Below are 25,565 nucleotides of genomic sequence, written 5' to 3'. Positions count from 1 at the left end.
GTCTCGGGGGAGAAAAGATGGTGAGAAGCGGGAGGAAGCATGCGGTCCAGCCCAGCTCTCCCCCCAGCTGAGTAACCCAGCCTCTTGTACATTTTAGCTGTTGTCACTGAAGGTAGGCTCCCCGCAGGCCGGCAAGCTGCTTCATCCCCTCTGCTTTCTTCCTGAGATCCCCAAGAGACAGTGGCCCCCTTTCTCAAATTGGAAAGCTAGAAGGAGGGCCTTAAGGAAGGTGTCAGAAGCAGAGCCCACCGCAGTGTCTCTCGTCCCAGACCTGATAGTTCTGGGGCAGAGAAATTTGAGTCCCAGAAGTTGAAATACATCTTCCTTTCCAGCAGGGTTCTGGATTCATCCCTAATCTGGAGCAGCTTATCGGATACACAGCTCAGGTGTCACACCTAAGACACCAGGGGGGAAAAAGTTCTTGGGATCACCTGGAAAAAAACAGGGAATTTTAGAAATCACCTGATAAGAAATGTCAAGTAATACTGACTGGAAATCAAACCACAGCAGCTGCTTTCCACAGCTGCATGCCATGTGGTGACCGTGTTTGAAGACTTTGACTAAATGAGGCTAAAAATAACCAGGAATGTAAAAAACCCTTCAGGAGTCAGGTCTCTAAATGAGATAGCCCAAGAAATCCACATAGGTATGAGGATGGGGATGGGGAAGGGGAAGGGGAAGGGGAGGGGGAAGGAGAGAGAGGGGAGGTTTGTCTTTGAGCCACTGAATCAGTGGTCAGAGGATTATCACCTGAGAGGTCGAAGAAATAACACTGCTGGACCCCAGGAGCCTGCTGTTCCCCTTTCATATTAATTGGTTCAACGTTGTGGTACCCATTTTACAGATGGTGAAAAATGTATGGCGCCACCTGAACTCTTTCAGACTGAGGATTCCTAATCTCAGCTCTAACCCAAGTCCAGTTGACTTCCTACGGAAAACAAGAGTAATGAAATGTAGAAATGTCACCTCCTCCTTGTTTCCATCCTACACCTCGGCCCTGGTAGCGTGGTGAGAGCTTGTGCCACTGTGCTAAGAAGCAACCTTTTATTTAGTTGTGAAACTGAGACTGGGACTTTCTCTGCAGTGGAAGAAAGAGTAAGGTGACATCAGAAGGAAGCATGCTTCACCAAAGACAAAAGCAAAAGGATGCTTTTTATATTGTGGGAAACTCAAAAAGATATAGATACTCATTTAGCCCCAAAGAAAATAGATATGCTTTCCCATGCAGAGAAACCACCAATGAATATTTTTTACTGCATTTTTCTAGTAAGAAAAACGAATTTGTCCCTGGTTGTGGTAGCTCTGTAGTAATCATAATAATAGTAACCACAAATGCTTATTAAGTGTTTATACTCCAGATACTGTTGAGAAAGCTCTTTGCCACGGATCACGATTTTTTGATCTTCACAAAATCTATATGAGGGGTGATACTACCATTATCCTTATTTTATGATTAAGGAAACTGAGGCCTGGACAGGTTTAGAAATTTGCCCCCGGTCACACTGCCTCTCAGTGGAGAGGTCAGGGTTTGCTCCGACCAGACTCACGATGCTTTAGTTCACTGCCTCAGGTTCTATTTTGTCATAAAGACTAAATAGACTGATTTCTAGAATCTTCTCAATTTCCTGTGAAGAGTTTTTCTGTTTTTCATTTGCATTTTGCTCTTTCATTGTTGGTGATATTTGGTACTTCTACCCTTTCCTTTCCTCTTATAAACTAGATGAATGGACGCTGAGTTAGAAATCTGAGGTCTGGGTGACAGTTTCACTTCTGCCACTACCTACCTAAGTGATCTGGCGCAGTTCACAGCCTCTTTGGGCCTGGTTCCTTCTCTGGAAAATGAAGCTGTAGGATTGTAACGAAGGTCCACGCCTATGCTGAATATCCCCTTTTCTCTTTCCTCCTGCCCCTCTTGTCCTCCCATCCCCCCATCTCTCTTCCTTCCTTCTCGTCCTGGCCACTAGCAAGCCCTCAGGCCCTCCGTCCTCTGCGTCTCTGGTCTTCTGTCTTACACATGGCAGGCAGGCAGGGGCCGTGGTGTGAGAGCACACCCTTGTCAGGAAGCTTGGGGACACGGATAGTAAGGAGATAGACAAGCAGTGTGAGGTAGCTCAGTGGAACGCTGGCCGTCCTCAGGAGTGTAGGGTGAGTCAGTCTTGGCTTTGGGAGCTCTCTGCCTCTGCTCTGGTTTTTCCTTGGTCCCCATCATTAGCGTCCTCGTACTGCCCTTCGGCTTCCTATCCCAGTCCTCTTTGTACCAGGTCATCCCATCCTCCTCCTGTCGTGCCTCATCTGAGCATCACGTGGTACTTGTCCTGTATCCCGTTCCCTCAGGACTCTGCTGTCTGTTAAGGAAACAGTATGTCTCATCTTCCTAATGTGTTCACTCAGCATCCCCTCCAAGCATATACAGTACTTTATCTCGTCTTTTTTGGCTGCATTGCGTCTTCGTTGCTGCATGCGGGGTTTCTCTAGTTGTGACGAGCGGGGGCTACTCTCCGTTGCGGTGCGCGGGCTTCTCATTGCGGTGGCTTCTCTTGTTACGGAGCACGGGCTCTAGGCGCGCGGTCTTCAGTAGTCATGGAGCGCGGGCTCAGTAGTTGTGGCGCACGGGCTTAGTTGCTCCGCGGCATGTGGGATCTTCCCGGACCAGGGCTTGAACCTGTGTCTCCTGCATTGGCAGGCGGATTCTTAACCACTGTGCCAGCAGGGGAGTCTTTATCTCGTCTTAAGAAACATCTAAAAATTAAGAAGGCCTTCAAGAAATTATGGTGGTTTGGGGCAGAATTCTTTCATTCTGACCACCAATGGAGCACCTACTTTTGCTCCAAAGGCTTCCTAACCCTGAATCCAGTGCTTTCATGATTAGGAGAGAACACCAGGCCTCCCACGGTGAGATGGGAGCCAGGACGGCAAGTGGGAGGATACCCCAGGAAGAGAATTGATATGATAACTTTGTCATTTTTAGTTTTTCTTTTAACTACAGAACAAAAAATCATTTGCTCCTGAAGAATATGTACATTTAATTAGACATGAATATTTGAAATAGTCCGGAGAAACAGATTTACTTAATCCTGGTTGGCTGGTTAGGATTCCATGGACAAAGAAGCAATCACCAGCCATGTCTCAGCCAATTAAGGTTTTCCCAACTCATTTTAAATTATTGGGCATTCATTTCACTAGTATCTATTTAATATTTAATATTCCTTGAAGCACAGGCTACCAAGCAAAGGAGCAACTTATATGAGGCCATGAAAATTCCTCTTCCTTTAACTTCCTCAGAGTTCTTTCCAGTTTGTTGATGATTGTGTGGGAATCTGTGGGCCTTCATCACACAAAGTCAGCCCCTAAAGGGACACTGCTCTAACGTTCACCATCAGAATACTCCTTTTAGACTGCAGAAACGGCGTGCATCGCCTGAGCCTTCGCATCCCTATTTTAGGTGTGTTTCCAAGGAGTAGGTTGGTTGTCATGGTTTGGGAGAACTTCACCGTCAGGATGCAGTAACTCTAGGGGGAGGCACGGCCCATCTGTCCCTAAGGGAGAGGTCCAGAGGAAATAAATACCCTGCTGGCCAGAATGTTCTAGATGTTTCCCTGCTTAAAGCAGCCCTCAAGGTTAGAGCCTCTCTCAAGGCCCAGTTCTAGAATTCTCAGCTTCCAGAATGGAGGTTTGGTCTCTTCGGTCAGTCCTTTAAAAGACAGTGTGTATCTGTAGGCCTTGCTGAGCAGAGGGGGCTCATTCCCTGCCCTGTGTCCTCAGCATCTTAGTCCTTCCATTCCCTGTTTATTCTCCAGCTGCCGGGAAGATGAGCTTTGCCAGTCATCTTTGACTATGGTCAGGTCAGAATTCTGGGACGCAAGAGTAATCGCAGTTTGCATTTCTCATTCTTATTCATGGTTTTTCTGTCACTGGCTGTGGCAGGGTCTGGTTGAGAAGACTCCTCCCGTACCCTGGGATGCCAGAGTGGCTTCCCAGATGGTCCCCAACTACTTAGGACTCTTGGAGTAGACACAGCGCCTGTCCAGAAAGAGAGACCCAGTTGTATGGGTCAGGAAAGGGCCCTCCGTTCAGTCGGAGACTGCGCCCTCTCATTCCTGGGAACCCCACAGCTCGCAGAGCAGTTGGGAGCCAGCTCCTGCCAGCCCACACTGCCCTGTCAACATGCCTATTATTCATCAACATCCCTCTTTATTTTCTTACCAAGTATGATGCTCCAGACCCAGGCGAGATGTGTCATACAGGGGAGACTTCACCTGGTGGATAAGAAGGCATATGTTCCTGCCCACGCTCTGCTGAGTTTTCAGAAACTTCCCAGACACACCCGTTGGTCTTTGTTTGCCTTCACGGCGAGGCCTTAAGGCATCGTGCTCCCAGGATGTTTCTGGGTCCAGTCCCTCTTACACTCAGGAGGCTGGTCTCCGGAAGTCCTCTCTGCAGATTTCACTTGTGCACCGTGGCCAGCCATCGCCCTTGCCTGGGATGTGGTGAGTCCCATCATGGGCTCAGCAGTTGCAGCGATGATTAAGGCCAGTTTCTGCCTTCAGAGTACAGTTTCATGAGCTTTTCCCTGTTTGTGCTGAAATAATACAGTTTGAGAGAGAGTACCATGGGGTGGGGCTTCAAGTACCAAAAAAAAAAAAAAAAGTGCACAGATTGATTTTCTTTTTCTGGAGCAGGAATCTGAGCAGGAAAATTGTCACGTGTGGCAAACTGCTGCAGGATGGTTCCCGTGGGCCTTGGTCTTCAGGGTTTCCACTAATCCTATTTCACATGTCTGCAGGCTAGCCCTTTCTCCTCCCTTTCCTTTTAACTATTTCTGGCTAATTCACAGCCCTGGTTTTTTAAAAAAAAAGAAAAGGGAGGGAGGGAGGGAGGAAGGAAGGAAAGAAAGAGAGAAAGCAAGCCTATTTGCCCAAATATTCCGTTTCTTGATGTTTTTGTCTTAAACCAGTCACATACCCTTAGCTAACCCAAATCCATATGCCCATTCCCTTTTAGCAGCCCAGTGAGCTCATCAATATGCCAGCAGATGATCTAAGCCCGCAATTATCACCTTCTCTAGAAAGACAAACAAACAAAAACAGCCGGAAGGAGGGAGGGTGGATTGGAAGCGGGTGCACGGTAAATGATGCATAAAACTACAGCCTAAAAGGGGCCCCCGCCGGCCGGCCCCTCGGAGGGCGTGCGTGTGTGTGAGCGCACATTTTCCACCCGCCGGCCGAAGCACCCCAGCTCCGGGCCGGCGGCGGCGGCGGCGGCATTTTAATGTCAGATGGAATCGCTAATGCCCGCGTTGCCATGGCGACCGCGGGAGCGGCGGAGCTAAAAGCCGCTGCCTGGGCCCGGCGCCGCCTCCCCCGCTGCAGCCCACCCGGGCGGTGCAGATTCCCTTTGTCTTGCTCGCTCCCCGCCTCCTCCCTCTCCCTCTCTCCCTCTCTTTGCTTTTTCATCCCCCTTCTCCCCCTCTTCCATCCTCCCTCCCCTCCCGGCCTCCCTCTCCTTTGTTGCCCCGCCCCCACGCTCCCCGGCACCAGCCCTTCCCGAGCTGCCGCAGGTCCTGGACCCCTGGCCTGCGCTCCGCCGCAGGTGCCGGATCAAGCAGCCCGCTCCCCTCACCCGGAGACATAGACAGGCCCGGGGCCCGGTTGTTATTCTTGGGGACCTTAATGCCTCACTTGAAACCAGTCTTTTAAAAAGAGGATTAAGAAAACAGGAAGTATTGTTCTTCCCGCACCTGGACGGCTGCCCTTCGGCACATGGTCTGTCTCTCCGGGCCCCGGGCCCGCTGTGGTCGCCCTGGCGTGAGAGGACTGGCCGAGGCCCCCCGCGGGCGCATGTTGCCCCCCACCGCTCCCCAGAGTGACTGGAGCTGACAGTCATGGAAATGCACGTGCCTCATCTGGCCTCGGAGAGGACGCAGCAGCTATGGCAGTTGCTCACCTAGATGGGGTTTGCTGCCCCCAGAGCAGAATTACCAGGGCTTCCAGGGCCTGAACTCCTAATTGGGGGCGGGGGGGCGGGGGGGTAGTGTCCTGTACTGCTATTAGCATCCACCTAAGCTGGTAATGAAGAGCACTGAGACCACAGTAATGACCCCCAACCCGTAACCCTTGTGTCATCCATCTTTGTCCTGGGGCAGCATAGCAGCTCTAATGGCACTGGCTTAAAATGTCAGATTAGCTCATGGTCTAGCTGATGCCCTCATCTTCGAGGAGGAAAAAAAAAGAGCAAAAAGAAAACAGATTTGTGCCACTCTATTGGAATGTCTGTAAAAAGGACACACCATGGTCTAATTAGATTTTAAAAATAAAAGGCATTTTCTAGACACCAACTGTATCCAACACATAGTTAGGTATTTGGTTTAACACTATGTTTTGGAATGACTTCTTCCATGTTCTGAAGGCTACACCTAGTATTTAAATGATGAAACACTGATTAGCAGCCAGCAACCTTGGACCACTCTTACCATGGTCTTGAGTCAGTGGCTCTGCAGTATCCATCTTGCTTCCATAACATACCATGGCCCCATCACTGTCATTCCTACATCTGAAATGAAAGGTACGCCTTTAAGATGGTTAAAGGCTGGGGTTTTGCTTTAGAGTCCCTGCCCCCCCCAATGACTATACATGTATATGTATGTATGTATTGGCTACATTCACACAGAACAATGCCTGCACGGATGCACACACAGTAAGTGGAACTGCGGTTGCCTCTAGGGAACACTTTCCCCAAGAGTAGATGAGACTAGACTACATCCCCCCACTGATTCCAAAGCATTCTGCACTTTTTCCGTTCAGAGCTCTTCCCAGAATTAGGGATAAACAGGGATAAACAGTGATGAGTGTGTAATGCATGTTTACGTACGTCTCCGCACCAGACTGTAAGCTTGGTGAGGGCCGGAGCAACGCTTGCCTTTTACACCCCTGTATCTTCAAGGGCCAGCACACATTCAGGGTTTAGTATGTATCTGTTGAATAAAGAGATGAGAAGTGGACAAGAAAGAGGGTGCTGACAGAGTGATGGGGCCTGGGGGCTGTCCAGAGGGTGAGCAGGGGTGCCAGGAGGGGTGCCCATCTCCACGGTCCTCTTGTGAGCTTAGGGGACCCCCCCCCGGGACTCCACCCTTCCTGTACAAAGTACCTCAATAAAGTTGTTCTAAGTAATTCTTGTGTAACTAGAATATGTCTGAAACTCATCATAATAAAAAGCTTGATGAATCAGTTAAATTGTAAATAAGGGGAACGCTGTCGTTTGCCAAGCCAGTTCCTGAGCAGCTGACTGGAGCACTTACCCAAGGCAAGGCAAGGCAGCCCTTCTTTCTGGTCCTTCCCAGGGAAGGTGATGCTTTGGTGCTCTGCGGCGGGGCCTCACAGGAATACTACCCAGGGCTTTAAAACACTAACAAACATCCAAGGGCCCACATGCAGACTGGCTGATCAGCGTCTCTCCAAGTAAGGACTGACCACTGCTTTTCACATGCTCCCCTGACGATTCTGATGCTCGGTCAAGGTTAACAGCGTTGCTCTGTGGGCTCCCAGAAATGGAGGTAAGAGGAAGCAAGGACACTGAAACTCACCAAACCCAGAGATTCCACTTCAGCTATGAAGCCGATGCTGATACACTTTAGGCTGAACAAAGAGATGATTGGCTTCAGCCCACTTCAGGTTGTTTCAGCACTGCTCACAGAACCTCTCTTTGCCTTAAAAAGCCTGCGGGTCCCCTCCTTTGACAGTCGTTTAAAACAAATCTGTAACTGTCTAATCAGGGCACGAACCATTTTTCAGACTTGCCCAGGCAGCAGTGACCTAAATATTACTCAGGGTGTCTGACTTCCAGCCCCAGAGGAAGAGTGTATTTGGTTTGATTGTTTTTATGCTGATGAAGTTGAGCCAGTAATTCAAGGTGGTCCCCATAGGGATGGCTGAATCATTCGATGCTATGAATTAGTTCTTTAGACCAAATGCAGTGGTGCAGAGTTATTATTGAATTACTCACTTTTCAATAGCGTCACTTATGCACTCACTCGATCTAATTTGTTGTGCCATTTTTAACTGATATGAGCTGAAATGAGCAGAACCTGGAGGGTTTGGTGGGCGTGGCCCAGCCCATTTATACCAGCCAGGTATAAAGAGTAGACCTCTGGAAAGTGTGACTAACCCATTTCGGAGCCAACGGGCGTAGCGGCAGATTGCTCTGCCCTCTCTCCCAGGTAACCCTGCAGGCAGTAAATAGAGCCTGTATTAGAAGCCACAAAAGCTGTAAACACACACAGCAGGGAAATCTGCCTAAATTGCCCAACAAGATATCAGGTGCAATTGACTTTCCACTAGAAGTGTGTCTGCCCGCAAGGTCAAGGCAAATTTGGCAAGAAGCCACATGGGGACACTTTACGTTGAAATCTCTTAGGAAACTGAGGACAGGGAAATAAAGGTTAGTCTTGGGCTCTTCAACCAAGTTAGTGATTGTGGAGAGAACAGGAACTCTTCAGGTCAGGCAGGAAAAGCACCGGTGTGGCCTGGGCAAACCCACACTGTCTTTCCCAGCCAGCAAGCTCCAGCCTGGATCCAAACAACCCATTTCTGGGAACTTAAAATAAAAACTAAGATAGCAGTCGAATGGTCTCAAGTCCCCTACAGGGCCTTTGATGTGTATCCCAGCAGCAGCAACATGGCGAATGGTTTCTGTAATGTGGGATTCCCAGGCAAGTGGGCCTGGACCACCGCCACTGGTTCCTCTCTCATTATAGGGCCAGAAATAGATGCCGCGTCCCAGGAAAGGGGAAGTAAGGCTGCATGGAATGTTTCATCTGTTGGAATATTGTTCTGCGCCGCCTGACAAGATTACTGAGTTCTCAGTTCTGTAGCAGTGGCATTGAGTAAGAGTCTGAAAATTGATGCATTATGTACTCGCTTAAAATAGCAAATGCAGAATAGGAAAAGCAGAGCTGCTAAGAAGTGTGCAGAACATATTGATGGAAAGGCCTGTGTTGCCTCTGTCGTTACCAGCATGAAAGGGTGTGTCGGAGCAGGGGGTGGATTTTCCATCCAAAGCATTCGTGTGGTAAAGGCTTCTGTACCACAGTGAGTCAGGGGTACATTTTTTAGCCAACATAACTGAGTGCAAATCCTTCTGTTCTCAAACAGGTGGTAGAAAGTGAGCAATTTGTTTCTTTTCATCTCAGTGTTCTGGGTTGGTTCATGAGATAGTTGCTTCTATTTTAACCTCATTGAGTTCCCCCTTAGAACAGAAATCCCCAGTTACTTGCTACCTAATCAGATATTCCGCGCTGTGGATTACAGCTGCCTGGATGGGCAGCAAGGTGTAGTGCGAGTGAGGTGGAAAGTGCATAAAAGGAATGTGTCATCCACCCCCGAGAAGAAAGCATCATGTTTAGTCAGCATAGATGGGATTTTAAAATACTCAAGAACAAGTTAAAAGGGCCTTCTGGAATCGACAAGCCTTTTCACCAATATGGCCCTAGGAGGAGGCATGGTTATTGCCTAAGGGGCTATCCATGGTCAAGCCAAGAGACCTTGAGACACAAGGGCAAGGGTCCCTTCAGCCCCTGTATCAATTGTTGAACCAACATTCTAAACATAAGAACCTCCTTCTTTAAAGCACTTGGCTCCATAAACAAACGTTCAAGGGGCACTTACTCCGAGCCAGGCATTGCCCTAGCCACTGTGCCTATGTATATTTTGTCCTTTAACTCTCACCAAAACCCTTTGGAAGAAAGCGTTACCACTGTTTATTCTCCCAGTTCAGGAAACCAAGCTTTAAAGGATAAGTGATCGCCCAGAGCCATACAGCTGGATTCACACCCTAGACTGGCTGATTCCAAAGGCCTGTTCTCTGTACCAGGCCCCGTTGTCTCCTGTCTTGATTAAGCAACATTCCTAGAAATACACAGAACCTGGAAGTCCCCAGTCCCCGTGTCTTCCCTGCTGCTGCTGCCAGCTGGAATGTCTGACTCCCGGGTGTGTTATCGCCAGAGTTCCAAAGGACTCGTTAGTATCCACGAGAAATCACTTTTTCCAGGCTCAGCAAGCAGTTGGATGTGCAAACCGCCCCTACGTGGGAACTTGAATTAACTGTTCAGGAAACCATAACGTGCTGATTGTTTTTGGACCGTGACCAGTTTCTGGTTTCCTGGAGGTCACCACAGTTCTGGAGAACGTGACCTTTTATTTGCAGAGCAAGAATTAGGCCTTTCTTTTCCTCGCCCCTCCCCTCCACCTTTATAATTTGCACTATTGCTGCTAGGAATACTACTTTTAAAGTTTGGACATTTTCAGATAAAAATTGCTGGAAAGAATGGTGGGAAAAGTATCAACAAGAAGACCATTGATGGGCTTCCCTGGTGGCGCAGTGGCTAAGAATCCGCCTGCCAATGCAGGGGACACGGGTTCGAGCCCTGGTCCAGGAAGATCCCACATGCCGCGGAGCAACTAAGTCCATGTGCCACAACTACTGAGCCTGTGCTCTAGAGCCCGCGAGCCACAACTACTGAGCCCATGTGCCACAACTACTGAAGCCCACACGCCTAGAGCCCGTGCTCTGCAACAACAGAAGCCACCACGATGAGAAGCCCACGCACCGCAACGAAGAGTAGCCCCTGCTTGCCGCAACTAGAGAAAGCCCGTGCGCAGCAACGAAGACCCAAGGCAGCCAAAAATAAATAAATAAATATATTTATTTATTTTTTTAAAAAAGACCATTGAGACTTCCCTGGTGGTCTAGTGGTTAAGACTCTGCGCTTCCACTGCAGGGGGCTCAGGTTAAAACCCTGCTCAGGGAACTAAGATCCCACATGCCGCGGGGCGTGGCCAAAAAAAAAAAAAAAAAGACCATTGAATAAAAAGTGAGAAACGTTAAGGAGTTTAGGGTGCATGAGAATGGTAGTCAGGCTGCTCACTTGCCATTTTAACACGGAATTGTCAAATTGGAGGCTTATTTGCTTAATATAGCACGGCACCAGGATAATATTGTAAATACTTACTTTATAGCAGAATTTGCTTACAAAATAGGTTTGGGAAACAATTTTGATATCTGATCTCCCCACTGGACCACACAGTCCTTTAAGGCGGGGAGAACAATAAGGTGTATATTCCCCAGTGAGTCCTCATAACATGTAGCGAAACCCTTTGGATCGTTTCCAGAGGAAGTGAAACTCAACATTGTCCCAAACCAAACTCACTCTCTGTTTCCTTCTCCATCACCCACGCTGACAACCTAGGGTTGTGGAAGACTCTACCTTTTAACATCTACGTTCAGTGGTCACCAAATTCTTGCTCTGAAGCATCTCTCAAACTTGACCTGTCTCTGCCCTCTTAACAACCACAGCCCTTTCTTCCCTGATTTACAGTTTCCTACCTGGTCTGCCTGCTTTTAAATGCCCCCATCAGTCTATCCTCCACATCACCTGTTTCCTATCAATTTCATGTATTCGCTCGTTTATTAAATAAGCACCTACTTTATGCCAGACACTCTTAGGCACAGCGATAAGGAGGAGGTCCCATTCCCATGGAGCTTCCCTTTAGGAAGGGAGTGGGAGCCATAGGAAGACAGACAGTAAACAAGCCAAGAATCAAATAGGTCAGTTTCAGACAGCGGTAAGTGCACTGATGAAAACAAAGTATTATCTCTCTTCTCCACTCAAGGATTCTTAAGGGAGTCCCCATTGCCTGCAGAGTTAAGCCTAAACTCCTCGCCTGTTATCTACCCCAGCCTCTCTCCCACCACAGTCTCCAGACACAGTTGCATCCTGAACTACAGCCCCACGCTTGCCGTTCCCTGCATATTCTCTAAATTTCACTTTTAGGCTTCAACAAGGCCATCTCCGTTCGTCCAAGTCCTCCTCACCCTCCAAGGGGCAGTTTGTCACCTCCTGTCTTTGGGTTTTGGAGATCTGGGCTGGGGAGGCCCAGGTAGGCTGCAGGGAGGAAGGGCAACTAGAGCTTGAGGGACGTTGTTGGAGGGAGGAGAGGTGCCGGCCGAGCTGGGCGAGGCCGCTAGGCTGAGGGTGTGCCCGTTCCAGGGGATCCTGCACGCTGCCGCGCGGCTCTGACTTCCTCCACATGCATGGGGAGCAGCGTGAGGAAGAGAAATCAGGTCACATTCTGGACCGGGGTGCTGAGAGCCCAGTTTATTCCCATGATGCATCTGCATTTCAAAGCCTCAAGCTCCACGGCCCAAGAGGCTGCACCCAGCAGCAAGCAGGCAGAATCCTTCACTCCCCGCACCCTGCGCTTCCTGAGCGCACCCTGCAGCCCTTTAATGGTGCCAACTTTCGCGCCTTACGTAGTATCTGTTTGTCAGCAAGTCGGCCTCCCTCCCCAGACTCTGAGCTTCTTGAGAACGGAGGCTGTTTTATTATTTATCTTCTATCCCAGAGCCTTAGACTCAGATATTTGATGTAGGACATGTTTCAAGATAATGCCGAGGAATTCCTGAGCTCACGGCAAGACTTCTTAGTTCCCAACCCTGTTCAAAAGTGCCATCATTAATCATATTTAAGCATTCTTTGATGACTCTCTTTTTAGTATATATGTCGTGTGTGTGTGTGTGTGTGTGTGTGTGTGTGTGTAGCTGCAAACCGCCTGCAATGCCTTCTCGGATGGCAGAGACTGGGATCCTACAAACTCCCCTGTGCAGTGGGCCACAGCCCCACACAAATAGAAGCTCAGATGCTTCTTGATGATGGTGAATAGAACAGGTAGATACAGAATGGTATTCCAACAAACCACTAAAAATATCTGTTCAGAGGAAGATGTGGGTCCTGATTTGTGTTCAATCCAGTCTCATTTAGCACTTTCATTAATGATGTGAATAGAAAATAAACCCAATGTTCACAGACGGAGGTGACTTTGGAGATACTGTTAACAGAAGTGTCAGGATAGGAGGAGGAGAAATGTAAGCAGGAAACAGCCAAGATGGAAAAAAAGAAAGAAAAAAAAAAGCTTAACACAGCAAAGGGAAAAAAAATCTCTCAAACAGATATTTTTTGATAAAAAGCCCCAAAGACAATAGAGCCAATCACTGAGATGAGAAGTTGAAGGGAGACAGAGAAAGAAGGGAGAGGTGGGAAGAGAGAGGAGGTCACGGAAGGTGGGATGGACGCAGAGGACCTGAGCTCAGGCTCCAGAGCCGACACCCTCTTGTTGGAGGTGATGGGGCAGCGCCCTGAGGGGACGCCACCCCCCAGCCCCTGATGCCGCTCTGTCCACAGCTGCCATCCCATTGGTTTTGTGGTAGAGGTTTGGTTTGGTTTGGTGGTGTTTTGTTTTGTTGCTTCTGTTTTCTGTTCTTTCCTCATATCTGAGGGAGCAGTGGGTTTGTTCTTTTAGTTCAGTTTTGAAAGGTTTCATTATCCCCAGCATAAAGCATCAATTTGGACATTTTGGGAGGGACAGAGGAATGCAGCCTGTAAAGAGTCCAGATTCCAAATATATAAAGCAAAGTGGAACATCCTCACTGCCTTGGTCTCTGATGTTGGTGGAAGGGAAACAAACCCAAGGGCCGAGCAGCAGTCCCCGGGCCTCTCAGGATGGGCTCAGCCAGGCCACGTCCAGCACGCAGAGGCCAGGCCCGGGTCCACCTTGCCAGGGGAGGGCCCCCGACGCACGAAGAATAGGAACCTTCTGGTTGACAAAACCAGAAGCCAGGAGCCTCCAGAGAGCAACAGTCCTCCTCAGGGACTCCACCTGGAAAGTCAAGATGCCAGTGTGTGCCGGCGAATAGTTTAAAAAAGTACATGAATTCTCCAAGCGCCAGGAGAGCACCCCTTCTCTGACAGCCTGGAATCAACCAGGCCTGGAAACACCAATGTAAAATGTTGTAAACGGGGGCTTCCCTGGTGGCACAGTGGTTGAGAATCTGCCTGCCAATGCAGAGGACACCGGTTCGAGCCCTGGTCTGGGAAGATCCCACGTGCCGCGGAGCAACTAAGCCCGTGCGCCACAACTACTGAGCCTGTGCGTCTGGAGCCTGTGCTCCGCAACAAGAGAGGCAGCAATAGTGAGAGGCCCGCGCACCGCGATGAAGAGTGGCCCCCGCTTGCCGCAACTAGAGAAAGCCCTTGCACAGAAACAAAGACCCAACACAGACAAAAATAAATAAATAAATAAATAAAAATTTTTTAAAAAAAAATAATATGGTAACTTAATGCCAATACATTAAAAAAAAAAAAAAAAAAAAGTTGTAAACGCCCAGGAAGCGAACGACAAGTGGTGACAGTGGGGGTCATGGCTGTGGGTCAGGATGCCCCAACCTTAGCACCATGACAGCAGATTCCAAATGCTATTTCCTGACTCATAAGCACCAAGTATTAAAGAATTGCGTGCAGCAGAGGTATCGCCTCACGCTACAGCTAGACACATCCGTCCGTCTGAGGTCTAAATGCAATGGGGCAAAAAAAAATAAATTAAATAAATAAATAAATGGAAGGGGGCTTCAATGTGTCACTCAAGAAACAGACACCACTTTCCAGCTGTGCAGAACTCCTTGACCTTGCTAAGCTTCTGTGCCCTCATCTATGGCGTGGGCATAATGACAGTGCCTCGTAAGGTGTCAGCAAGGATTAAAGGAGATGATGCATGTAAAATGTTTAATGCAGTGCCTAGTGTGTGGTAAATTCTCCGTAAGTGGAAGATGATGATTGTCAAGCTCCCCTCCCCCAATCCAAGACCCCTTTTACAGCTACACAAGACGCGCTGCTAAGGAGCACCAGCCATAGCCGGCAGACGGCTAAGTGATCATGGGCACATCTGTTCACATTACTCCGGGTATTACTGAGAAACACGCATGGCACCAGTGTCTGCTCATCTCCATTCAACCTCAAAAAAAAAAAAAAAAAAAAAAATGACAACACGTTCATTGATGTAATTCCTGGAACTTCTTCAACCTTGCGTGTATGTTTCCAGAAATCCATGAGTCCAAACGTTTGTCATCCTACGAACATTTTTGTTTCCCTGAGAACTTCATTAGCAATGGGGCGGCAGCACCTAATATGTGAGAGTTTGGATTTGCAAAGCAAAGTAACGATTCACTTTGCAGAAGGGTTCTTTGGCTTCCGAAAAGCATCCCTGGAATAGTGAGCATCCCTAGGGCCTCTTCATCTGCCTTAATCACACTCTACACCTCAACACACCCTTGCACAGAGCACAGTGCCAGGAGGGCCCCTGCTCACCGATGGCGCCAACTCACTTCTCAACAACACTGCTTTGAAGATGCTTGACATTGCCCTCGGGTCTTCTGGTTAGTGTCCGATGTCGAAGTGAGTCCCAACTGCTTTCTTAATTATGTCTCTTTAAAAAATTCATTCTTTCTGTAGACAGTTATGGAACTCCTATTCCATATCAGATGCTGCCCTGGGAGCTCTTGATTGGGGGATGAAAACTGCTCAGAAGCACTTAGTAAGTAGGGAGCTCAGCTAACGATTATATTCTAATGACTATTTTAGTGGCAGTGTGCACAGAGGTTAAGACTTGGACTCCAGCCCGGATGCCTGGGTTCAAATCTGGCTCCACTCTGTGACCTTGGCAGATACTTAGCCTCATTGGGCCTCATATCCTCTTCTGAAAATGGAACTTACTTCGTGCTGTCATGAGGATTTCATGAGTTGCTATTTGTAAAGTGCTTTGCAAAAAAGCATACAAGGACTTCCCTGGTGGCGCAGTGGTTGAGAATCCGCCTGCCAATTCAGGGGACACGGGTTCGAGCCCTGCTCCAGGAAGATCCCACAAGCTGCGGAGCAACTAAGCCCGTGTGCCACAAATACTGAGCCCGCGAGCCGCAACTACTGAAGCCCGTGTGCTGCAACTACTGAAGGCCGTGCGGCCTAGAGCCCGTGCTCTGCAACAAGAGAAGCCACTGCACTGAGTAGCCCATGCACTGCAACAAAGAGTAGCCCCTGCTCACCACAACTAGAGAAAGCCGGTGCGCAGTAAGGAAGAGCCAATGCAGCCAAAAATAAATAAATAAAATTTTTTTAAAAAGCATACAGTACTTACTATTGTTATTATATTCTACTTTTATTTGATTTCTATTTGTATTGCATTATAGTCAGAGAAGATAGTTTCAGTCAGATGCTAATTCTTAAGTATTTATTGAACCACCTTTTAGGGTCTGTTACCTATTCCAAGTGTACTTCAAAACAACGTGTATTCTCTAATGGTTGGGCGTAGTTGAGCACACAAGCTTATTAATTGGGTTCAAATCTATGTTATTAATTGGGTTCAAGTCTATGTTCTTTTAATATCTGCAGATCTATACGTTTTGGGGAAAAGTATATTAAGATTGTTGACTATTTGCAGACGTGTCGTTATATCTTTGCAGAGCTCACGCCATCTCACACACACGTTATTAACTTTTATTTTCTGGAGTGTATCTTCCTGGTGAACGACTCCTTAATAAAGGAGACAGTTATCTCACGAGTTCTTTCCCCAGCAGCGCTGTTTGCCAGCTTTCTTGTGATTAACATTTGCCTTATGTATCTTGTTCCGTTCCCTTAACTTTTCTTTGTCATTAGGCTCTAGATGGGTCTCTTGCAAATAGTCTTATAGCTGCATTTCTCAATTCAATCTGAGAACTCCCTTTTAACAGGGATTCCCATCCATGTCAGTTTGTGTTTTCTCGTCCTCATGTTTCTTTGCTCCTTTTGTCCCCCTTTCCTCCCTTCCATTAAGTGAAGCAAACTTTCTTCTCCCCCCCTTCCTTCTACTTCTCTGGAACGTGTACGCTGCCATCTCACGGTCTCATTTACCGTCAATCGCCTTCATTCCCCAGCTTGTCTGTGGAGCCTGAAGTTCATCGGCCCCCCTACCCTCCTCCCAGATGAGACAGAGACCTTGAAATGCTTCCCTGGGATCACACCCCGTCTCTCATGTTGTTCTTCTCCAAGATGTTGTTCTTCTCCAAGATGTTGTTCTTCTCCAAGATGTCGTTCAGCGTTGGTTTAAACCCCCCAAATAGTCATCTTCGTTGGTGCTGCGTTTACAGTGAATGCTTACTTAGATTGACCTGCATGTTTGCCTGTTTGTCTGCTCCCCATGCGTCGCCCACACCACTCTTTTCCTCTGGATTCATTGTCTTTCCTGACGGACGACGGGTCCTTCTTTACCTGAGAGCTGAGCTTGCCCGACTTCCCCAGGCTCACCCTTGTTTCATCTGAGAAAGTCTCCCTGTGGCACTCGCGCTCAGGTGATGGGTTGGGGATAGAATTCTAGGTTGACGGTTATTTTCCTTAAACCCTTTGACGAGTCTGTGTTTTCATTTTTTTCCCTCATATTTGATGAGAAAGGCTTTTATTCCTTTGCAAGCAAGGTCTCTTTTCGCTCTGGGTGTTCTTCAGGTTTGCTCTGCCTTTGGTGACCTGCAGCGGATCTGCTTTCAAAGGGGTCAATGGAAGAAAGCTTGAGGTTTCCGTTTCTTACTGAAAACCTTTGTGTGTATCTTCTCACGCCATGGTTCCGTGCCCTTCTGCCAGGCTGGGAGGCAGACTCCTGGTGGGCTTTCCTAGGCCGGGCAGCCTCATGCTGACCTCAGGCCTGGTGCCCTCGCTGGTGGCCTGCACGTCCTGGGCTTGGCATCCGCTGGCCTCCCATCCCCTCCTTCCTCCTGACTCCCGGAGGTTACCCTCCCTTTCCTGCAACCTCCACTTTGATTTTAAATATTCTTTCTGGGGAGTTGTATTCACATCGGAGACACTTGTAAGCGGTCGGGAAAGCTTGTCAGCTCCGATTGTGCTGTTGGAAGCAGCATAGCACCATTGCCTGCTCAGAGCTTCGAGAGAACTGGGGACACAGATGAACACCCAGTTCAGCCTGGGGGTGGGGGGTGGGAGGCAGGCAGTTCTGGAAAGCTCGGGGGAATGACTGAAGAGGTTTCAGCAGGGGGACGACAGGATCTCTTTCGTGCCTTTGAATATCTCTCTGATGACAATGTGGAGGACACGTTTGAAGCAGGATGCGGGACAAAGCGAAGACAGAGGAACAGGTTAGGAGGCTACGTTTGGAACCAGGAAAAAGGGGCTGAGGTTCTGGGCAGTGATGGTGGCAGCGGAGAGAGAACGAGAAAGTGAAATGAATAGAACTTGGTGCCCTGACCTGGGCGGAGGAGGGATCCAGGGTGATCCGGGCTTTCTGGCCTCCGTGATGGGTAGATGATGCCACCTCTCCCCGGGACAGGCTCGACAGGAGGAGGGAAGCAGTTTGGGGAAGGGGCCAAGAGGATGAGCTCAGTGTTGGACACAGGAAGACTCAGCCGTCTGCGGCATATTCAGGGGATTTGTCTGGTCGGTGGCTGCACATATGTGCTTGGACCTCTTGCTGGGACAGGGGACACTGGGTAATTGTCTGTCATTGAAACCACAGCATGGGTGACACACTGTGGGAGAATGTACAAAATGAAGAGGACCAAAGGTAAAACAATATTTAGGGAGTGAGGAAACAGACATACTCCTGCAGGATTCCTGCTGCTTCTTGAGGTGTGGGTCTGACACGGCCCCTTCTGGAAGCCCACGCCAGCCACCCACGCTTAGGTGGCCCCTGTGCGTATCTCGGTGTTTGTTAACCTTTGCCCATCCTCTCGGTGTTGACGGGTGCCTTGAGGTCGGGGCCTGCATCCCACCCATTTTGTGTTCACTCTCTCTGGACGAAGCCCACCTCATCGTGGGCGCTCGGTAAATACCCGCCAAGAGAAGGAGAGTGGGTGGGGGAGGGATGGGTGATGGGAGCCCAAGAGAGGAAAGCCCTGGGGGAAGGGGGTCCCTGACCGGAGGGCCAGGAGGGTTGGGGGCTGGGCGGGGGTTCCGCCCACTGGACCAGGAGCCTGCGCCGGGGGCCTTGGAACGAACGTGCTGCCTGCCTAGAACCATTTAGTGACTGGAATTTTATTTTCTAAATAAAAGTGGTGTCACCCTATCCCTCACCAGCTACAAACCCAGAGAGGACTCAGTAGGTCGGGGATGCGACGCGCCCCCCTCAGGACTGCTGGCCTCTTAGACTCGCTCTAGAAGTAACTGTGGTCGAAGTGTCCATTTGACCCTGACAAAAACAGAAGTAGCCCTTCCTTAAGCAGGATTTTGAAAGAGCTGCCCTCTGTGGTTTGACATGCGCAGAGGGACTTCCTTCTGGAAGGAAGCGAAACACACGGGGAACAGCTGCAGACATGAGCGGGCCATTGTCCTCAGGGAGAGCTGGAGACCCTGCCCTTGTGTCCCGGCGGCGTCCAGGTGGAGGGCTGCCTGTCCTGATGACGCTGGGGTTTATCGTGAAACACTCACTCCGCGTATCACCCCTGGGAAAAGCATCTGTTTACGACCTGCCTGTGCTTGGTGCAAGGCGAGCTTCCCCACACACACATCCTGTGACCAAACACAGAGAATGTTGCGTTAGCGCCGAAGTCTCTGGAACTGCTGGCCACTCCCCCAGAGGATCCGTGCACCAGGCCACTGCACTTCACCTCACTCCCATCCCGGTTCCCTTGCAAGTGCTAGAGCTCCAGTAGGAAATGCCACTGGAATGCCACGGAGAAAAGAGGGTGGCTCAAGTCCCAGGCTGCCAGGGGGTAAGAGTCTTCTGCTGACCAGGGGTCTGTACAGGAGGGGACATGTTCTGGGCTGCTTCAGCCCCTGGAGAGACTTGTGATGTCCAACCCTGTGCAGGACTTTTCAATGCGCGGCTGCACCAGGATGCCCGCGGATCCGGTCTTTGATTGACCCACGGATTTCTCTGATGAGCAGAGGACGAGGAAACGGAAGCAAAGTAACTTGATCAAGGCCATTTGCCTGCAGTGATAGCTTGGAGCAGATGAAACAAGATGAAAGTCCCCGAATTCCACAGTTTGCTGAGCCATTAAATCCTGTAACAGAAGATGGGGAGGAAAGCCCCTCCCCCTTGCAGCCAGCCAGCCTCCATCGCAGCTGTCACTCGCAGCTATAAAATCTGCTTTCTTTTCTTGAAAAAATAAGGAAGGTGCTCTGGTTCCGTAAAGATTTCCAGTGAAGATTTCTGGTGAAGCGCCAGCAGGAGATGCCACTGGACCCCCTGGAGTGTCCACTTCCCTGTCTGCTGCTTGGGCCCTGCCACTGCTCTGTCTCCAAAATAGGCACAAGAGACCCCTCACTGGCCTTAAAACCATTTTGGTTTGAACTTAAAATGGGGAGAAAAAACATGGTTTGAGGGCAAGTTCTTATTTTTCCTTTAGATCAACCCATTTAAAAAAGATTATTGCGTGGACTTCCCTGGTGGTCCGGTGGTTAAGAATCCGCCTTCCAATACAGTGGACGTGCGTTTGATCCCCGGTCAGGGAACTAAGATCCCACATGCTGCAGGGCAACTAAGCCTGCACGCTCTAAAGCCCGCGCACCACAACTAGAGAGAAGCCCTCACACCGCAATGACAGATCCCACATGCCGCAACTAAGACCTGACGCAGCCAAAAAAAAAAAAAAAAATTTTTTTTAAATTATTATAAAATACCCATAACTTAAAATTTACCATTAGTCACAGTTAGTACATTCACAGTGTTGTGCAACCATCACCACTGTCTAGCTCCAGAATATTTTCATCACCCCAAAAGGAAACACCCTGACTCCTCTGCTTTCTGGCTCTGTGGATTTGCCTATTCTGGACATCTCGTATAAGTGGAATTACACACAGTATGTGGCTTTTTGTGTCTGGCTTCTTTCACTTAGCATAATGTGTTCAAGGTTCATCCATGTTGTAGCAGATATCATTACTTCATTCCTTTTTATGGCTGAATAATATTTCATTGGATGGATAGACCACATTTTGTTTGTCCCTTCATCAGTTGATAGATATTTGGGTTATTGCTACTTTTTTTTTTTTTTTGAAGTATAGTTAATTTACAATGTTGTGGTAGTTTCAAGTGTCCAGCAAAGTGATTCAGTGATATATATATATTTATTATTATATATTATGTATATTTATTATATATTATATATATTTATTATGTATCATATATTATATTATACATATATTATTTTCCAGATTCTTTTCCATTATAGGTTATTACAAGATGTTGAGTATTGTTCCCTGTGCTATACAGTAGGTCCTTGTTGTTTACTTATTTTATATATAGTAGTGTGTATATGTTAATCCCAAACTCCTAATTTATCTGTCCCCCATTCCTCTATCCCCTTTGGGAACCATAAGTTTGTTTTCTATGTCTGTAAGTCTATTTCAGTTTTGTAAATAAGTTCATTTATATGATTTTTTTAGATTCCACATATATCATATGATATCACTTATTTGTCTTTGTCTGCTTACATCACTTAGTATGATAACCTCTAGGTCCAACCATGTTGCTGCAAATGGCATTATTTCATTCTTTTTATGGCCAAGTAGTATTCCATTGTATATATGTACCACATCTTCTTTATCTATTCATCTGTCAGTGGACATTGAGGTTGCTTCCATGTAAATAGTGCTGCAGGGAACATTGGGGTACATGTATCTTTTTGAATTACGTTTTCTCTGGATATATGCCCAGGAGTGGGATGATACTATAAAACTCCTAGAGGAAAACATAGGCAGAACACGCTTTGACATAAATCGTAGCAATATCTTTTTGGATCTGTCTCCTAGAGTAATGGAAATAAAAACAAAAATAAACAAACCGGGGCTTCCCTGGTGGCACAGTGGTTAAGAATCCTCCTGCCAATACAGGGGACACAGGTTTGATCCCTGGTCCGGGAAGATCCCACATGCCGCGGAGCAACTAAGCCCGTGTGCCACAACTACTGAGCCTGCGCTCTAGAGCCCACGAGCCACAACTACTGGAGCCCACGAGCCACAGCTACTGAAGCCCACGTGCTACAACTACTGAAGCCCTCACGCCTAGAGCCCATGCTCCGCAACAAGAGAAGCCACTGCAATGAGAAGCCCGTGCACCGCAATGAAAAGTAGCCCCCGCTCACCACAACTAGAGAAAGCCCGCGCACAGCAACAAAGACCCAACGTAGCCAAAAATAAATGAATTTAAAATAAATTTTAGAATAAATAAATAAAAAATAAGCAAACGGAGTTTAACTAAACTTAAAAGTTTTTGCACAGCAAAGGAAACCATAAACAAAATGAAAGAACCTACAGGATGGGAGAAAATATTTGCAAACGATGCTACCAACAAGGAATTAATCTCCAAAGTATACAAACAGCTCATAGCACTTAATATCAAAAAAAAAAAAAAAAAAAGAACCCAATCAAAAGATGGGCAGAAGACCTAAATAGACATTTCTCCAAAGAAGACATACAGGGACTTCCCTGGTGGCACAGTGGTTAAGAATCCGCCTGCCAGTGCAGGGGACACGGGTTCCAGCCCTGGTCCGGGAATTTCCCACATGCTGCGGAGCAACTAAGCCCATGCACCACACTACTGAGCCTGTGCTCTAGAGCCTGCCTGCCACAACTACTGAGCCCATGCGCCACAACTACTGAGCCCGCGTGCTGCAACTACTGAAGTCCATGGGCCTAGAGCCCGTGCTCTGCAACGAGAAGCCACTGCAATGAGAAGCCCACGCACCGCAACGAAGTAGCCCCTGCTCGCTGCAACTAGAGAAAGCCCGCATGCAGCAACGAAGATTCAATGCAGCTAAAAAATAAATTAAAATTAAAATAATTTTAAAAAGACATACAGATGGCCGAAAGGCACATGAAAAGATGTGCTAATTATTAGAGAAATGCAAATCAAACCTACAATGAGGTATCACCTCACGTCAGAATGGCCATCTTTGAAAGGTCTACAAATAATAAATGGTAGAGAGAGTATGGAGAAAAAGGAACCCTCCTACACTGTTGTTGGGAATGTCAATTGGTACAGCCACTATGGAGAACACTATGGAGGTTCCTTTAAAAACTAAAAATAGAGCTGCCATATGACCCTGCAGTCCCACTCCTGGGCATATATTAGGAGTTTTATAGTATCCGGTCTTACATTTAGGTCTTTAATCCATTTTGAGTTTATTTTTGTATATGGTATTAGAGAATGTTCTAGTTTCATTCTTTTACATGTAGGTGTCCAGTTTTCCCAGCACCACTTATTGAAGAGACTGTCTTTTCTCCACTGTATATTCTAACCTCCTCTGTCATAGACTAAATTGACCATAAGTGTGTGGGTTTATTTCTGGGCTTTCTATCCTGTTCCATTGATCTATATTTCTGTTTTTGTGCCGGTACCATACTGTTTTGATTACTGTAGCTTTGTAGCACAGTCTGAAGTCAGGGAGCGTGATTCCTCCAGCTCTGTTCTTCTTTCTCAACATTGCTTTGGTTATTCAGGGTTTTTTGTGTTTCCATACAAATTTAAAAATTTAAGTTCTGTGAACTAGAACAAATGAAAAATGCCATTGGTAATTTGATAGTTTCTGTGAACTAGAACAAATGAAAAATGCCATTGGTAATTTGATAGGGATTGCAGTGAGTCTGTAGATTGCCTTAGGTAGTACAGTCATTTTAACAATATTGATTCTTCCAATCCAAGAACACAGTATATCTTTCCATTTGTTTGTGTGGCCTTCCGTTTCTTTCATCAGTGTCTTACAGTTTTCGGAGTACAGGTCTTTTGCCTCCTTAGGTGGGTTTATTCCTAGGTATTTTATTCTTTTTGATGTGATTGTAAATGGGTTTGTTTCCTTAATTTCTCTTTCTGATATTTCATTGTTAGTGTATAGAAATGCAACAGATTTCTGTATATTAATTTTGTACCCAGCAACTTCACTGAATTCACTGATGAGCTCTAGTAGTTTTCTGGTAGCATCTTTAGGATTTTCCATGTTTAGTATCATGTCATCTGCGAACAGTGACAGTTTTACTTCTTTTCCAATTTGGGTTCCTATTATTTCTTTTTCTTCTCTAATTGCTGTGGCTAGGACTTCCAAAACTATGTTGAATAAAAGTGGTGAGAGTGGGCATCCTTGTCTTGTTCCTGATCTTGGAGGAAATGCTTTCAGATTTTCACTATTGAGTATGAGGTTAGCTGTGAGTTTGTCATATATGGCCTTTTTTTTTTTTTTTTAATTTTTATTGGAGTATGGTTGCTTTACAATGTTGCATTAGCCTCCACTGCACAACAAAATGAATCAGCCATACACATCCAGATATCCCGTCCCTTTTGGATTCCCCTCCCATTTATATGGCCTTTATTAAGTTGAGGTATGTTCCCTCTATGCCCACTTTCTGAAGAGTTTTTATCATAAATGGGTGTTGAATTTTATCAAAAGCTTTTTCTGCATTGTTGTAAATAATGCTGCTATAAACATCCCTGTACAAGTTTTTGTTTGAACACCTATTTTCACTTCTTTTGGGTATATATCCAGGAGTGGAATTGCTGGGTCGTGTGGTAATTCTGTGTTTGACTTATTGAGGAAGCAAACTCAATCCATGTTGTCTTACTTTGTTGTCTGTTGATGGCAGTGTGGACGGCACCAGCCGGGGGTTGCTTAGCTGCCTAGCTTTTCAGACCAGAAAGCCAGTTCTTCTTCCTGCCCTCAACACATGGAACCACTCACCCCCCTCTCTTCTGCCCAAATCCCACGGCAGCCCCACGGAGACAGGCAGGGAATCAGGGCAGGGCCACTCAGGGCTGCAGTGCTGGGGCTTTGCTTGCTCCAGGCCAGCAAGAGGGCCAGGATGAGGGTCGAAGGACCCCTCACCCAGATCACGGGCTGTGCATCTACCCCCAGGGCAGCCTGGCTCCCGCAGGAATGGAGAGGTGCCCGAGTCACTGCCTCCAATGGGCTCTGCTATTTTTATGTCCAAGTCTGGTTAAAAATAGCCGTCCTAAGCCAAGGTTTTAGCTGCAGCTAACAAGACATTAAGCATCAGATACCTAATGCCCACGAGAGATAACCACGGGTCTCCTCCTGTGTTCATTTTCTGTTTCTACAAGATGTTTAACAAGACAGGGGGCTTCCCTGGTGGCGCAGTGATTGAGAATCCGCCTGCCAATGCAGGGGACACGGGTTCGAACCCTGGCCCGGGAGGATCCCACATGCCGCGGAGCAACTAAGCCTGTGCGCCACAACTACGGAGCCTGCACTGTAGACCCCGCGAGCCACAACTACTGAAGCCCGCGTGCCTAAAGCCTGTGCTCCGTAACAAGAGAAGCCACCGCAATGAGAAGCCCGTGCACTGCAACGAAGAGTAGCCCCCACTCGCCGCAACTAGAGAAAAGCCCGCACGCAGCAACGAAGACCCAATGCAGCCAAAAATAAATAATAAAAATAAATAAATTAAAAAAAAAAAAAAACAGGTAGGAAACAGCCATGAGGAAAACCCCTAAGAACATCTCCATCCCTGGCCCCTGGGCGCTCCAACACAGCCCAGCCCAGTGTTCTGGGCACTCAGAGGCCAAGAGCGCCACTGCCCGCGGGCCCCCTTCCTGCAGAAAGTGGGTCTGAGTGATGGTGCCGCCCAGGCCAGCCGGTGCCTGGGCAGTGCCTCCCTGTCCCCTGGGCCAGGCGGGCGGACGCACAGTTGTGCCGGCCTCCCCTGCCGTCTGACCCTTGGCATCCCCTGTCCGACGCCGAGAGCAACAGCCACCCAG

At 47.8% G+C, this 25,565-nt stretch overlaps 1 protein-coding gene across 1 annotated transcript in view; it reads left to right on the top strand.

The window, feature by feature from the left end:
- MYO1D (myosin ID) overlaps positions 1–25,565 on the top strand; it is a 348,608-nt gene that overhangs the window by 320,055 nt on the left and 2,988 nt on the right. The gene's annotated exons all lie outside the window — the stretch shown is intronic.

The sequence above is a fragment of the Eubalaena glacialis genome, chromosome 19 (assembly GCF_028564815.1).
Source record: "Eubalaena glacialis isolate mEubGla1 chromosome 19, mEubGla1.1.hap2.+ XY, whole genome shotgun sequence".
NCBI lineage: Eukaryota > Metazoa > Chordata > Mammalia > Artiodactyla > Balaenidae > Eubalaena > Eubalaena glacialis.
This window is presented reverse-complemented; position numbering and strand designations above follow the sequence as displayed.